The sequence below is a fragment of the Denticeps clupeoides genome, unplaced genomic scaffold (assembly GCF_900700375.1).
Source record: "Denticeps clupeoides unplaced genomic scaffold, fDenClu1.1, whole genome shotgun sequence".
Taxonomy (NCBI): domain Eukaryota; kingdom Metazoa; phylum Chordata; class Actinopteri; order Clupeiformes; family Denticipitidae; genus Denticeps; species Denticeps clupeoides.
Genome location: NW_021630094.1, coordinates 58,294 through 69,241, shown reverse-complemented (window position 1 = coordinate 69,241; position 10,948 = coordinate 58,294). Strand labels below are relative to the sequence as shown.

At 47.8% G+C, this 10,948-nt stretch overlaps 1 pseudogene; it reads left to right on the top strand.

Moving 5' to 3' along the window:
* Nucleotides 1-1,382: 1,382 nt before the first annotated feature.
* Nucleotides 1,383-2,392, top strand: LOC114783390 (nuclease-sensitive element-binding protein 1 pseudogene; annotated as a pseudogene).
* The last annotated feature ends 8,556 nt before the right edge of the window (nucleotides 2,393-10,948 follow it).

The following is a 10,948-nucleotide window of genomic DNA, read 5'->3' as shown; positions in this document are numbered from 1 at the left end:
CCCAGAACGCTCTGACTGCGCTGACTGTGGGAAAGAAAACAAAAGGGGAGACCACGCTGAACCTTGATACCAAAAAAAATTTCTCTGATACTGCACCTGCCTCGTTGTATCCGTCATTACAGGGCGCACGGGTCGACCTGAGTTTGGACTCCACCCCTCCGCCCTACCCCCAACAGCAACCCCCACTGGAACAGCAGCAACTCCCGCTGGAGAAACCGTTACAAGAACAGCAGAAACCACCACAGCATGATGGTGTCACTGCTTCAACTTCTGAGAAAAAAAACACCACCAGAGCAGCCGCCCCATATTCTCCACCCAAGACCCGGTCTGCCACCACATCTTCTGAACCATCAGGACCCTCAACTGCAACTCTCCCCATGATTCAGGTCGCTGGGACAGGGGGGCCTACATTTGTTTACAGACCATGGACAACGGAAGACCTTCTGAACTCTTCCAAGCATCTCCCAAATGCAGATCGAGGGGGTGCGGCCCTGTCCAGAGTCGTGAGCGATTTCATCAGAGAATTCACACCGACATCCACCGAAATGGCCCGAGTCCTGCTAAGGCACATGACCCCTGCGCAGTATGGTCAGCTACGTGAACATTTCACTACCCATCATCAGCCCTGCACCCCTGGTTGGGCAACTGCTGATCAAAATGACATTGGTGCAGTGCGGGGAGATGCAGATTACAGATGTTGGGCTGAAGGACTTGTGACCGCGATCGCTGGCAACTTTCTAAAATCAGCACGTGTGCTCAGCAGCCTTTGGAGTCAGCAGAAGATTTTTTGATTCGACTCCAAGTTGTGTTTGATGACCACAGCGGCCTTGCTCGCCCCCATGATTACCCTGGACAAGGTATGACACCGTACGAAGCGCTCCTGAAAAATACCTTCATTGATGGCCTTCTCCCCCCCCTCAGTGAAGCAACAAAGACTTCCTGCATCATGTGGGCAGATGCTTCAGTGCGTCTCACTGAAGTTCTGCGCCATGCGCGCCACGCCCAGGTCAGACAGGCAGAAGCAAGGATCAAAGAAGACAACAAAAACAAAGATTCAACCCACAGGGCACAACTGGCTCTGTTGCAGCATGCTGCTGCCAACTCCACTTCATATCGCGGACCGGATGTGTGCTTCAGGTGTAACCAAAGGGGACACTGGGCACGAGATTGCACCAAAAGATGGAGAGGACAGTGGAGACCACGAAGCGAGGAACAATCGGATGTGTGCTTCAACTGTGGCCAAAGCGGACATTGGTTACGAGAATGTCCCAATGAAGAAAGAGGATGGAGCAGAGGACATGGTTTTCCCTATGGCGAGAGACGTGGACACAGAGGAGAACACACCCATCATGAACAATCCCAAACAGCCTGACTGGTGAAGCGGGGCGGAGCTCCAAACGAAGGCGCGGCTGCAGCCCTGAAGGAGGCTCCAACCAAGGTCATGCACACCCACACAGACACACTCACACACATTCCAACAAAGGTCCTGGGGACAGTGAAGTGGTTCAACGTACGCAACGGCTACGGTTTCATCAACAGGAATGACACAAAAGAAGACGTTTTTGTACACCAGACTGCCATAAAGAAAAACAACCCAAGAAAATACCTCCGCAGTGTTGGGGACGGTGAGACTGTGGAGTTTGATGTCGTTGAAGGGGAGAAGGGTGCCGAGGCGGCCAATGTCACTGGCCCAGAGGGGGTCCCAGTCCAGGGCAGCAAATATGCCGCTGACCGGAACCGCTACAGGCGGTACCCACGCCGGAGGAGACCCCCACGCAGCTACCAGGATAACTACCAGAGCGAGGGGCGGAAGAAGAGAGAGAGCCAGGAAATTGTTCCTGAGGGGGTCGCACAGCCACAACAACGCAGAACTTTGTTCCCTGGCAGGCGGCGCTATCCACCGTACTTTGTCCGCCGACACTATGGCAGCCGCCCCCCATATACTAGCGCACCACGAAAGGCAATGACAGAAGGAACTGAAGGTAGTGACAACCAGGGTGACCAGAGCAAACCAATGAGGCAGAACTACTACAGAGGCTTCAGACCAAGGAGTGGTGAGGGAAGGCGAGGAAGACAAAGAGAACCAGGAGCCCCACCAGCAGCGATACAGATGCAACATCAACTACCGCCCAGACCACCGAACCTCAGGATGGCAAAGAGAGCAAGGCAGCCGAAACATCCGCTGAGAAAACGTCCACTCCCGAGGCTGAGCAGGGCGGGGCTGAATAAACACTGATTTACCATCGCTACCATCGTCCGGTAAAGTCAACAAGAAGAAACATCAAAGATCTGAGCAATAAGAAACAGATTTGACTTGACAATCGTCTAAGCTTGCAACATGCATTTGACCAGATTACCACCAATTGCCTGCAGAATCTATGCAGACTTGTTCTTTTCCATTATTTTTAGGTGACAGTTAAACATTTTGGGGAAACGGCAGATGGTTTTCTAAATCGGTCTTAAGTTTTTACACCAAATGGTTTTTAAAGGGAAAAATAATTTGATATTTGGTCTGTTTTGAGAGTTTAAAAAAAAAAAAAAAAAAACTTGGCCACAGGAATAACTGGTTGTTACTTGCAGATGCTACTGGTGACACTAGGACCTCGCCCATTGTTGAAGATTGTCCCCACTCCAGCCGAACTGAATTACCTGTCTTATCCAACTTATGACTCAAGATAACCTTGATCCTTTTTGGGATTTCTTTTTCCAATGTTCACTCCCGTTTAGCTAGGAGATCATTGTTTTCTTTTGATTCCCCTGATACAACTTACATTGATACCATAGGTATTCCCAGAGGTGTTCCCGACGAATACATATTAGTTAATCAAATAGCTGCAGGCTTTGAATAAATTTTTATTTTGAATAAATGTTGACAGAATCAATTACATTCATTACAAGGTGCAGCGCTTATCAAACTTCACTAGAGATGGATTTGAGGCTGTACATGGACAATATAAAGCCACCTCACTTATGGCCTTCCAGAACCACATTGCTGTTGATATGTTATTAGACCCCTAGAAAAAATTATATAACTCTTGTTCATAGTGGTCAATCATGCTTTGAATCAAGCTCCTCCTCGGATGAGACAGATGCAGACACATAATACACTATATATTGATTGATATACTTGTTGATTTTCATTTTAAATAGTTTGTTTTTTTAATTATTTAGTTTTGAGTTTATATTTTTATTTCAATACAACTCCCTGTGATGAGTTACCTTAAACCCTTGATGGAGTGGTATACTTTGATGTTTCTGGTTGTATATTACGTTACTTTTTAATTTAGCATTAATTTGCTGCATACTTTTTAATCATTTTTATAATCATTTTTTATTCTTTGAATTTTGTGTTATTATGTAATTATGTACTCCTCACCTTGCGTACACATCATATACATTTTTGTGCCTATAGTAGAGATCAAAAAAAAAAAAAAAAAAGTGTGGAGTGTGGAAGGAAAATTTAGTAGGCCCGAACACTCCACGTGTTTCACCTTTAGTCATGGAACAGTTAGAAGACAACAACTGCGTATCTTAGGTCTGACCTTGTTGATGCAAAAGCTTGACACAAAAACTAGACATAAACTGATAAAAGAAAGGTTCTGTGACGTTGATGGGCGCCACTGTCCAAAGTGGTGCGAGCTTGCTTTTCGACCTTGTATACCCCAGATGTATAAATGCTTGTGAACTGTAATCAAGCGGGGGGATGTTCTCTTGTGGGTCCCCCCGTGCGTGGTAAAATAAACTTGGATAATCAATTCAGTTGACTTCCTTTATTGCAGCTCCCCAGACGGCAGAATTTCCACCACACTGTCCCTGTAAATACTGATTGTAAGTCGCTCTGGATAAGGGCGTCTGATAAATGCTGTAAATGTAAATGTAAATGCTGTGAGGGAAATGAATCCCTAGGTCTGCCGGCGCTTCTTACCGCTGGGGGGAGGAGCCGGGCGGTGCTGTGCTCCATTTTACCTGGGAGCGACGGTCCTGTTGACGAAAATGAAGCCCTCCTGGTCGGGTGGAGGTGATGAGCCACCGACCGTGGGGGGGCTGGAGAGCCCCAGCTCCTCCATGTCGCCAATATCCAAAACCGAGTAGCCCTTGACGGGAACGCGGTTAGAAAAGGGTTTATCCCAGGACCGCCTGACCTCGGTCACACACGCAGGCACCGCGGGAAGCGATTGGCTGAATGCGGGCGGACGAGAAGGGAGTCTTTTCCCGTCGAAAAAGTCCCTCTCAACCCCGAGGTCACCACGGGGGGCTGGCCATGCAATGCCCAGCTTGGCCGCGGCTCTTTTACACACCTCAACCAAACCGAAGTCCCCCGTGGAGGGCTCGCTGCCTTGAGCGCTGGGAGGTCTAGAGGGCTGCGCATCCGGGAGAATGGCATCCTCGTCGTCCTCCTCTCGTCTCAGAGGAGCTGATCGTCATCCTCCTCCTCGACGTCTGCCTCCTCCCTGTCCGCGAACACGTGCTCGTCGAACAGCGGGGGCAGCATAGGGGACTCAACGTCCATTATGTCCGCACAACTCGTGGAGGCGCGGGGGGGAGGGGGTTTTGAGACGCCCTCCGCCGTGGTTTTAGGCAGCAGACACGTGTCGGCGCGTGTGGATGCGGCGATACGTAGTCTCCTCTCCAGGGTTTTCACCGACATGGCTTTGCAGTGAGCGCAGCCATCCGGGTCCGCAAGCGACGCCCGAGTGTGCTTCACCCCCATGCACATGATGCAGATGGGGTGCGGGTCCTTGCCCGAGATACTGAAACCACAAGCTGCGGGACAATAGCGGGACACGACGCCCTTTGTCCCGGAGGACCCGGCGGGAGAGGGGCTGGCCATTAGAACTTGGTGAGAGCTCTAAATGGCCGGGGACAAAAGGCAAATACAAAAGGCAGATCTTAGAATAAGAAACTTAAAATGAAGGACCATCAAATGAAAAGTTTACCACTGGCCAGGCAATCAAAGGTCAGAGGGTGAAAATGGCTCTCTCACGAACATGAGAGTATAAGTGCCATTTGGTGACCTTATAAGCACAGCATTACCAGTGCTTTTTGTTCAATTTCAACAAGAGTTTTTTTTACCCTAGACTGCCTCTTTTCGCAGAAAAGATGTGCCCCGCTGTACTAAACAGTCTTTCACATGCTGCAGATGTTGAGCTTGAGGGACAAATTGAAAACTGTGGGCACCGACTTTAGAGTATCTATGGAGGCAGCCGAGTTGGCCAGGTAGGCATCCAGCTGTCTTGTGGTTTCTTGGATGTTTCCCTTCATTTGGCCAAAGAAGTCCTCCTCGTCTGAGCCAGAATGGCTATCTGGTGATGAGGCTTGGTACTCCTCCAAGTGACTCTTGATGTAGTCCATGCCTACATAACAACAACCCAAACACAGAACGCAAGATGGTGCCGGTGAGGTCGGCTGCCGTCGCGACTGCTCCGACCAAGTTTAGTTTGTTTTTGTTTTTTAAACCCTCTTTTAACAACCCTACACCGGCAAATCTACCACCATGCAACACATTAAATACAGTAGAGACACTCTTGTTTCTATTAGTATACAATGCACTTACAATACGAAGACTTTGACTGCTTTTCCCAGCTGGCCGAGTGAAATCCTGAGAAAGAACAAAGGACGCGACGCGAAGCGGCGGCCCCGGGGGAAACGAGCCGGCGTCAGGAACAGGCTGAGGGCCCGTGCACACAGCACACCTCTGCCTAGCATCCTGCTCGCCAACGTCCAGTCACTGGAGAACAAGCTCGATGACCTCAGGGCCAGGGTAAAGTTCCAGAGAGACATCCGGGACTGCAACCTCCTCTGCTTCACCGAGACATGGCTGAACCCAGCGGTGCCGGACCACGCCATCCAGCCGGCCGAGTTCTTCTCGGTCCACTGCATGGACAGGACACGCGACTCGGGGAAGACATGGGGAGGCGGAGTGTGTTTGATGGTAAATAGGAACTGGTGTAATTCAATTTCTCCCCTCACACACTCGTGCTCGCCGAATCTGGAACTTCTGTCCATCAAGTGTCGTCCCTTTTACCTTTCTCGGGAGTTCACATCGGTCATCATCAGCGCCGCTTACATTCCGCCCAAAGCGGACACGGACACTGCCTTAGGCGAACTGCAGGAGGCGCTCACAAAGCACCAAACACAGCACCGGGACGCTGCACTTATTGTGGCAGGAGATTTTAATAATGCCAGCGTCAAACGCGCAGCGCCGAACTTTCATCAGCACATCACCTGCCCCACCAGGGGCGAAAGGACACTGGACCATTGCTACACGACAATAAAGGAAGGATACAGGGCACAATCTCGTCCACCATTTGGAAAATCCGACCACGCCGCCATCTTCCTCATGCCTAAAAACAAACAAAGGCTTAAACAAGAAGTTCCGGTTCAGAGGGAGGTGGCACGCTGGACGGACCAATCGGTGGCCGCTCTTCAGGACGCACTGGAGGACGCAGACTGGGACATGTTCCAGAGTAGTTCCGGAAACATCAGTGAGTTTGCGGAAGCGGTTGTGAGTTTCATTGGGAAACTAACGGACGACACCGTTCAGAAAACGATTGTCAGAACGTTTCCCAACCAGAAGCTGTGGGTGGATAAAACCATCCGCGACGCTCTGAAATCTCGCACCGCGACCTATAACGCAGGGACCGCTTCCGGGGACATGGAACCATACAAGGCTGCGTCATACAGCGTCAGGAAAGCGGTGAAGGAGGCAAAGCAGCGCTACGGGAAGAAACTGGAGTCACAACTCGAACAGAGTGACTCTAGGAGCCTGTGGCGGGGACTGAGGACAATAACAGACTATAAAGCACCAACATCCGGTATGACGAACGCGGACGTGTCTCTTGCAGGCGAGCTAAATACGTTCTATGCTCACTTCGAGGCTGCAGCTAAAGGCGCTAGCGATGCTACGGCTAGCGGCTCCAACAGCTGTAGACGGGAGGACACTGCCAGCACCGAGAACGCGTTCGTCATCACCGAGCATGACGTGAGGAGAGCCTTCAAGAGAGTGAACACCAGAAAGGCAGCTGGACCAGACGGCATCTCGGGGAGAATCCTCAGAGCCTGCGCGGACCAGCTAGCACCTGTGTTTACAGAGATATTCAACCTCTCCCTATCTCAGTCGGTGATCCCCACATGCTTCAAGGAGTCCATCATTGTTCCGGTCCCCAAGAAAACCCATCCTGCCTCCCTCAACGACTACCGCCCTGTAGCCCTCACCTCAGTAGTGATGAAGGTCTTTGAACGGCTGGTCAGAGACTTCATCATTTCTTCACTACCAGATACACTCGACCCCACTACAGTTTGCATACCGTCCCAACCGGTCCAGAGATGACCCCATATCACATCTCCTCCATACAGCACTCACCCACCTGGACACTCGGAAGGTTAATTATGTTAAAATGCTCTTCATTGACTACAGTTCAGCATTTAACACAATAATCCCTTCCACACTCACCACCAAGCTGGAGCACCTGGGACTCAGCTCATCTCTCTGTCAGTGGATCTCCAACTTCCTAACCGGGAGACCACAGGCAGTAAGGATGGGTGGACATGTCTCAGCCTCCATCACTCTCAGCACTGGAGCTCCCCAGGGCTGTGTTTTGAGCCCCCTGCTGTACTCCCTGTACACCCATGACTGTACAGCCACTACTAGCTCCACCACCATCATCAAGTTTGCTGACGACACTGTCGTGGTGGGCCTGATCTCTGACAACGACGAGACGGCCTACCTGGAGGAGGTTGGAAATCTGGTGAACTGGTGCGAGAGGAACAATCTCCACCTGAGCGTCAGCAAGACAAAGGAGTTAATAGTGGACTTCAGTACCAAGCAGGAGAGGACCTACCAGACCCCTGTTATCAACAGGAGCCCAGTGGAGAGAGTGGACAGCTTCCGTTACCTCGGTGTTAACATCACGCAGGACCTGTTATGGTCCTGTCACATCAACACCCAGGTGAAAAAGGCCCGGCAGCGTCTCTACCACATCAGACGCCTGAAAGACTTCAGACTGCCCTCCAAGGTGCTCAGGAACTTCTACTCCTGCACCATAGAGAGCATCCTGACGGGAAATATCTCAACCTGGTTCGGGAACAGCACCATGAAGGACAGGCGAGCCCTACAGAGGGTGATACGATCAGCCGAACGAGTCATCCGTACCAAGCTCCCTGACCTTCAATCTATCTACAGCAAATGGTGCTGTACCAGGGCCAGGAAGATAGTGAAGGACCTCAGACACCCCAACAATGGACTCTTCTCTCTGCTGCGATCAGGGAAGCGCTTTTGCTCCCTGAAGTCCAACACAGAGAGAATGAGGAGGAGCTTCTTCTCGCAGGCTGTCCAAGCTCTCAACAACAACAGTACATAGAACTCCAGCACTTTCACTTTCACCTCCAATCACTCCGGACTCTTTTGCACAAATCACTTTGCACACAATCACTTTGCACAAATCACTTTGCACAAAATCACTCTGCGCTTTTTACTTTACTGCTCTTTTTTTTTTTTTTTATGGCTCTTTTTCTCTTTTCTTTAAACATTGTCTAACTCATTTGCACACCTTCACCATACCATTTACACATATTTTATGTTAAAGACGTAAAAGTGTAATATTTGGTTATGTTTGTAATATTTGCATATTGGTTCATTGTATACTTGCCACATTTGCAATACTGTGGTCTGTACTAGTCGCAAAAAGCATTTCACTGCATATCATACTGTGTATGACTATGTATGTGACAAATAAAATTTGAATTTGAATTTGAATTTGATTTGATAAAGTTTGAGGCATTATCTGTCGTGGTCCTAACAATTTTTTCAGGCTGTGAAAATGACATTCTGTATGAATGTCATTGAGAGTACTGGCTAGCATGTCATAAGTATGTGCCCCTTTCAGCCTTTTGCAAGCCAGAGCAACAGACTGTCTTTCTAGGTTATCTGAATCAATCCAGGCGGCAGTAACCCCAATGAAGCTTTGCCTATGAGCTGTCCAACAGTCTGTAGTTATGGTGATGTATTTAGCAGTCTGCATTGCATTCTTCACTCCATCTTTCATTCGCTTTGTGTGCTTATCTATTCTCTCTCTCTTGTGGGTGATTATGCTGCATTAAATTAACGAACCCAGGCTGTTCTACTACAGAAAAAGGGTGCAAACCCTGGACAATAAAGTTGACCACCGCTAGGTCCATGGTCTTCTGAGAGGCTTTGGTGTTGTCAAATTTCTGCTGCTTTATTGAAGAACCCTCAGGCGGAAAGCACCACTTCCAGCCAAGCTGGACCAGTGTTGTGCATGAACGCATTCAATGTTCCTATTTTTCGTGAACGCTGAACTGAACGAATCAGTTTAAATATTATGAACGTGAACGTGAGTGACGTTCACTCTGGCGAGACTGAACGCCGCTCACGTTTTAAAGTTTGCTGGTTACAGGCTAGCATGGCTGGTGCTTCGAGTCCGGGCGGGTTCAGATAGAAGGACGTTGTATTGAAAATGTTAAAAAATGAAAAAAAAAAAAAAATAATAAAGAACGAACGTGAACTACTTTTTTGAGCTCTGAACTGGCACAACACTGAGCTGGACATTATGCTAGCAAAGACTCTGGGTCCATGTTGAATGTCCATGTTAATTGCCACAAAATGTAATGGAGTAAAAAAAAAATTTTTTACTTAAGTAAAGTACAGATACGTAAAAATGTACTTAAGTACAGTAACAAAGTCCAAATACTTTGTTACATTCCACCACTGGTTATCTGACGCGTTGTGAAACTAAGAGAAAATATAAGAAATTACAGCTTGACCCCGACTCTTTTATCAGAATCAAAATCTTCTATGCAAATTCTCCACTAACCTCACCGCTGCTAAAACTGCTTTCTATATAGCAAAGCTGGAAGCCTCACACATTGTTTGGAGCACTTCACAACTGTTATAACCTCAGATTAAATTCTCAACATTATTTTTAAAGTAGGAAATGTGTCTGGTCAATAACATGAAAAGTGGGTTTGTATATATATTATATTACATGTTTAATTTAAATATCCAATAATCTGAGTGTCTTTAAACACTTCCCTATCTGACCATTATTTTACATTTCTTTCTCTGTGTTATAAAACATAATTTTATTTGGCATAAAATAAATTATTTGTGTGTGTTTGATTTATTTGAAACTGTGCAAAAAATTGTCCTTCCACGATTACACACTGATTGGTTATTGTGTTTAAATGTTAAAGAGGAGGGGAATTTACTGTTTACAGGGAGTGCAGAATTATTAGGCAAATGAGTATTTTGTCCACATCATCCTCTTCATGCATGTTGTCTTACTCCAAGCTGTATAGGCTCGAAAGCCTACTACCAATTAAGCATATTAGGTGATGTGCATCTCTGTAATGAGAAGGGGTGTGGTCTAATGACATCAACATCCTATATCAGGCATGCATAATTATTAGGCAACTTCCTTTCCTTTGGCAAAATGGGTCAAAAGAAGGACTTGACACGCTCAGAAAAGTCAAAAATAGTGAGATATCTTGCAGAGGGATGCAGCACTCTTAAAATTGCAAAGTTTCTGAAGCATGATCATCGAACAATCAAGCGTTTCATTCAAAATAGTCAACAGGGTCGCAAGAAGCGTGTGGAAAAACCAAGGCGCAAAATAACTGCCCATGAACTGAGAAAAGTCAAGCGTGCAGCTGCCAAGATGCCACTTGCCACCAGTTTGGCCATATTTCAGAGCTGCAACATCACTGGAGTGCCCAAAAGCACAAGGTGTGCAATACTCAGAGACATGGCCAAGGTAAGAAAGGCTGAAAGACAACCACCACTGAACAAGACACACAAGCTGAAACGTCAAGACTGGGCCAAGAAATATTTCAAGACTGATTTTTCTAAGGTTTTATGGACTGATGAAATGAGAGTGAGTCTTGATGGGTGGGCCCGTGGCTGGATTGGTAAAGGGCAGAGAGCTCCAGT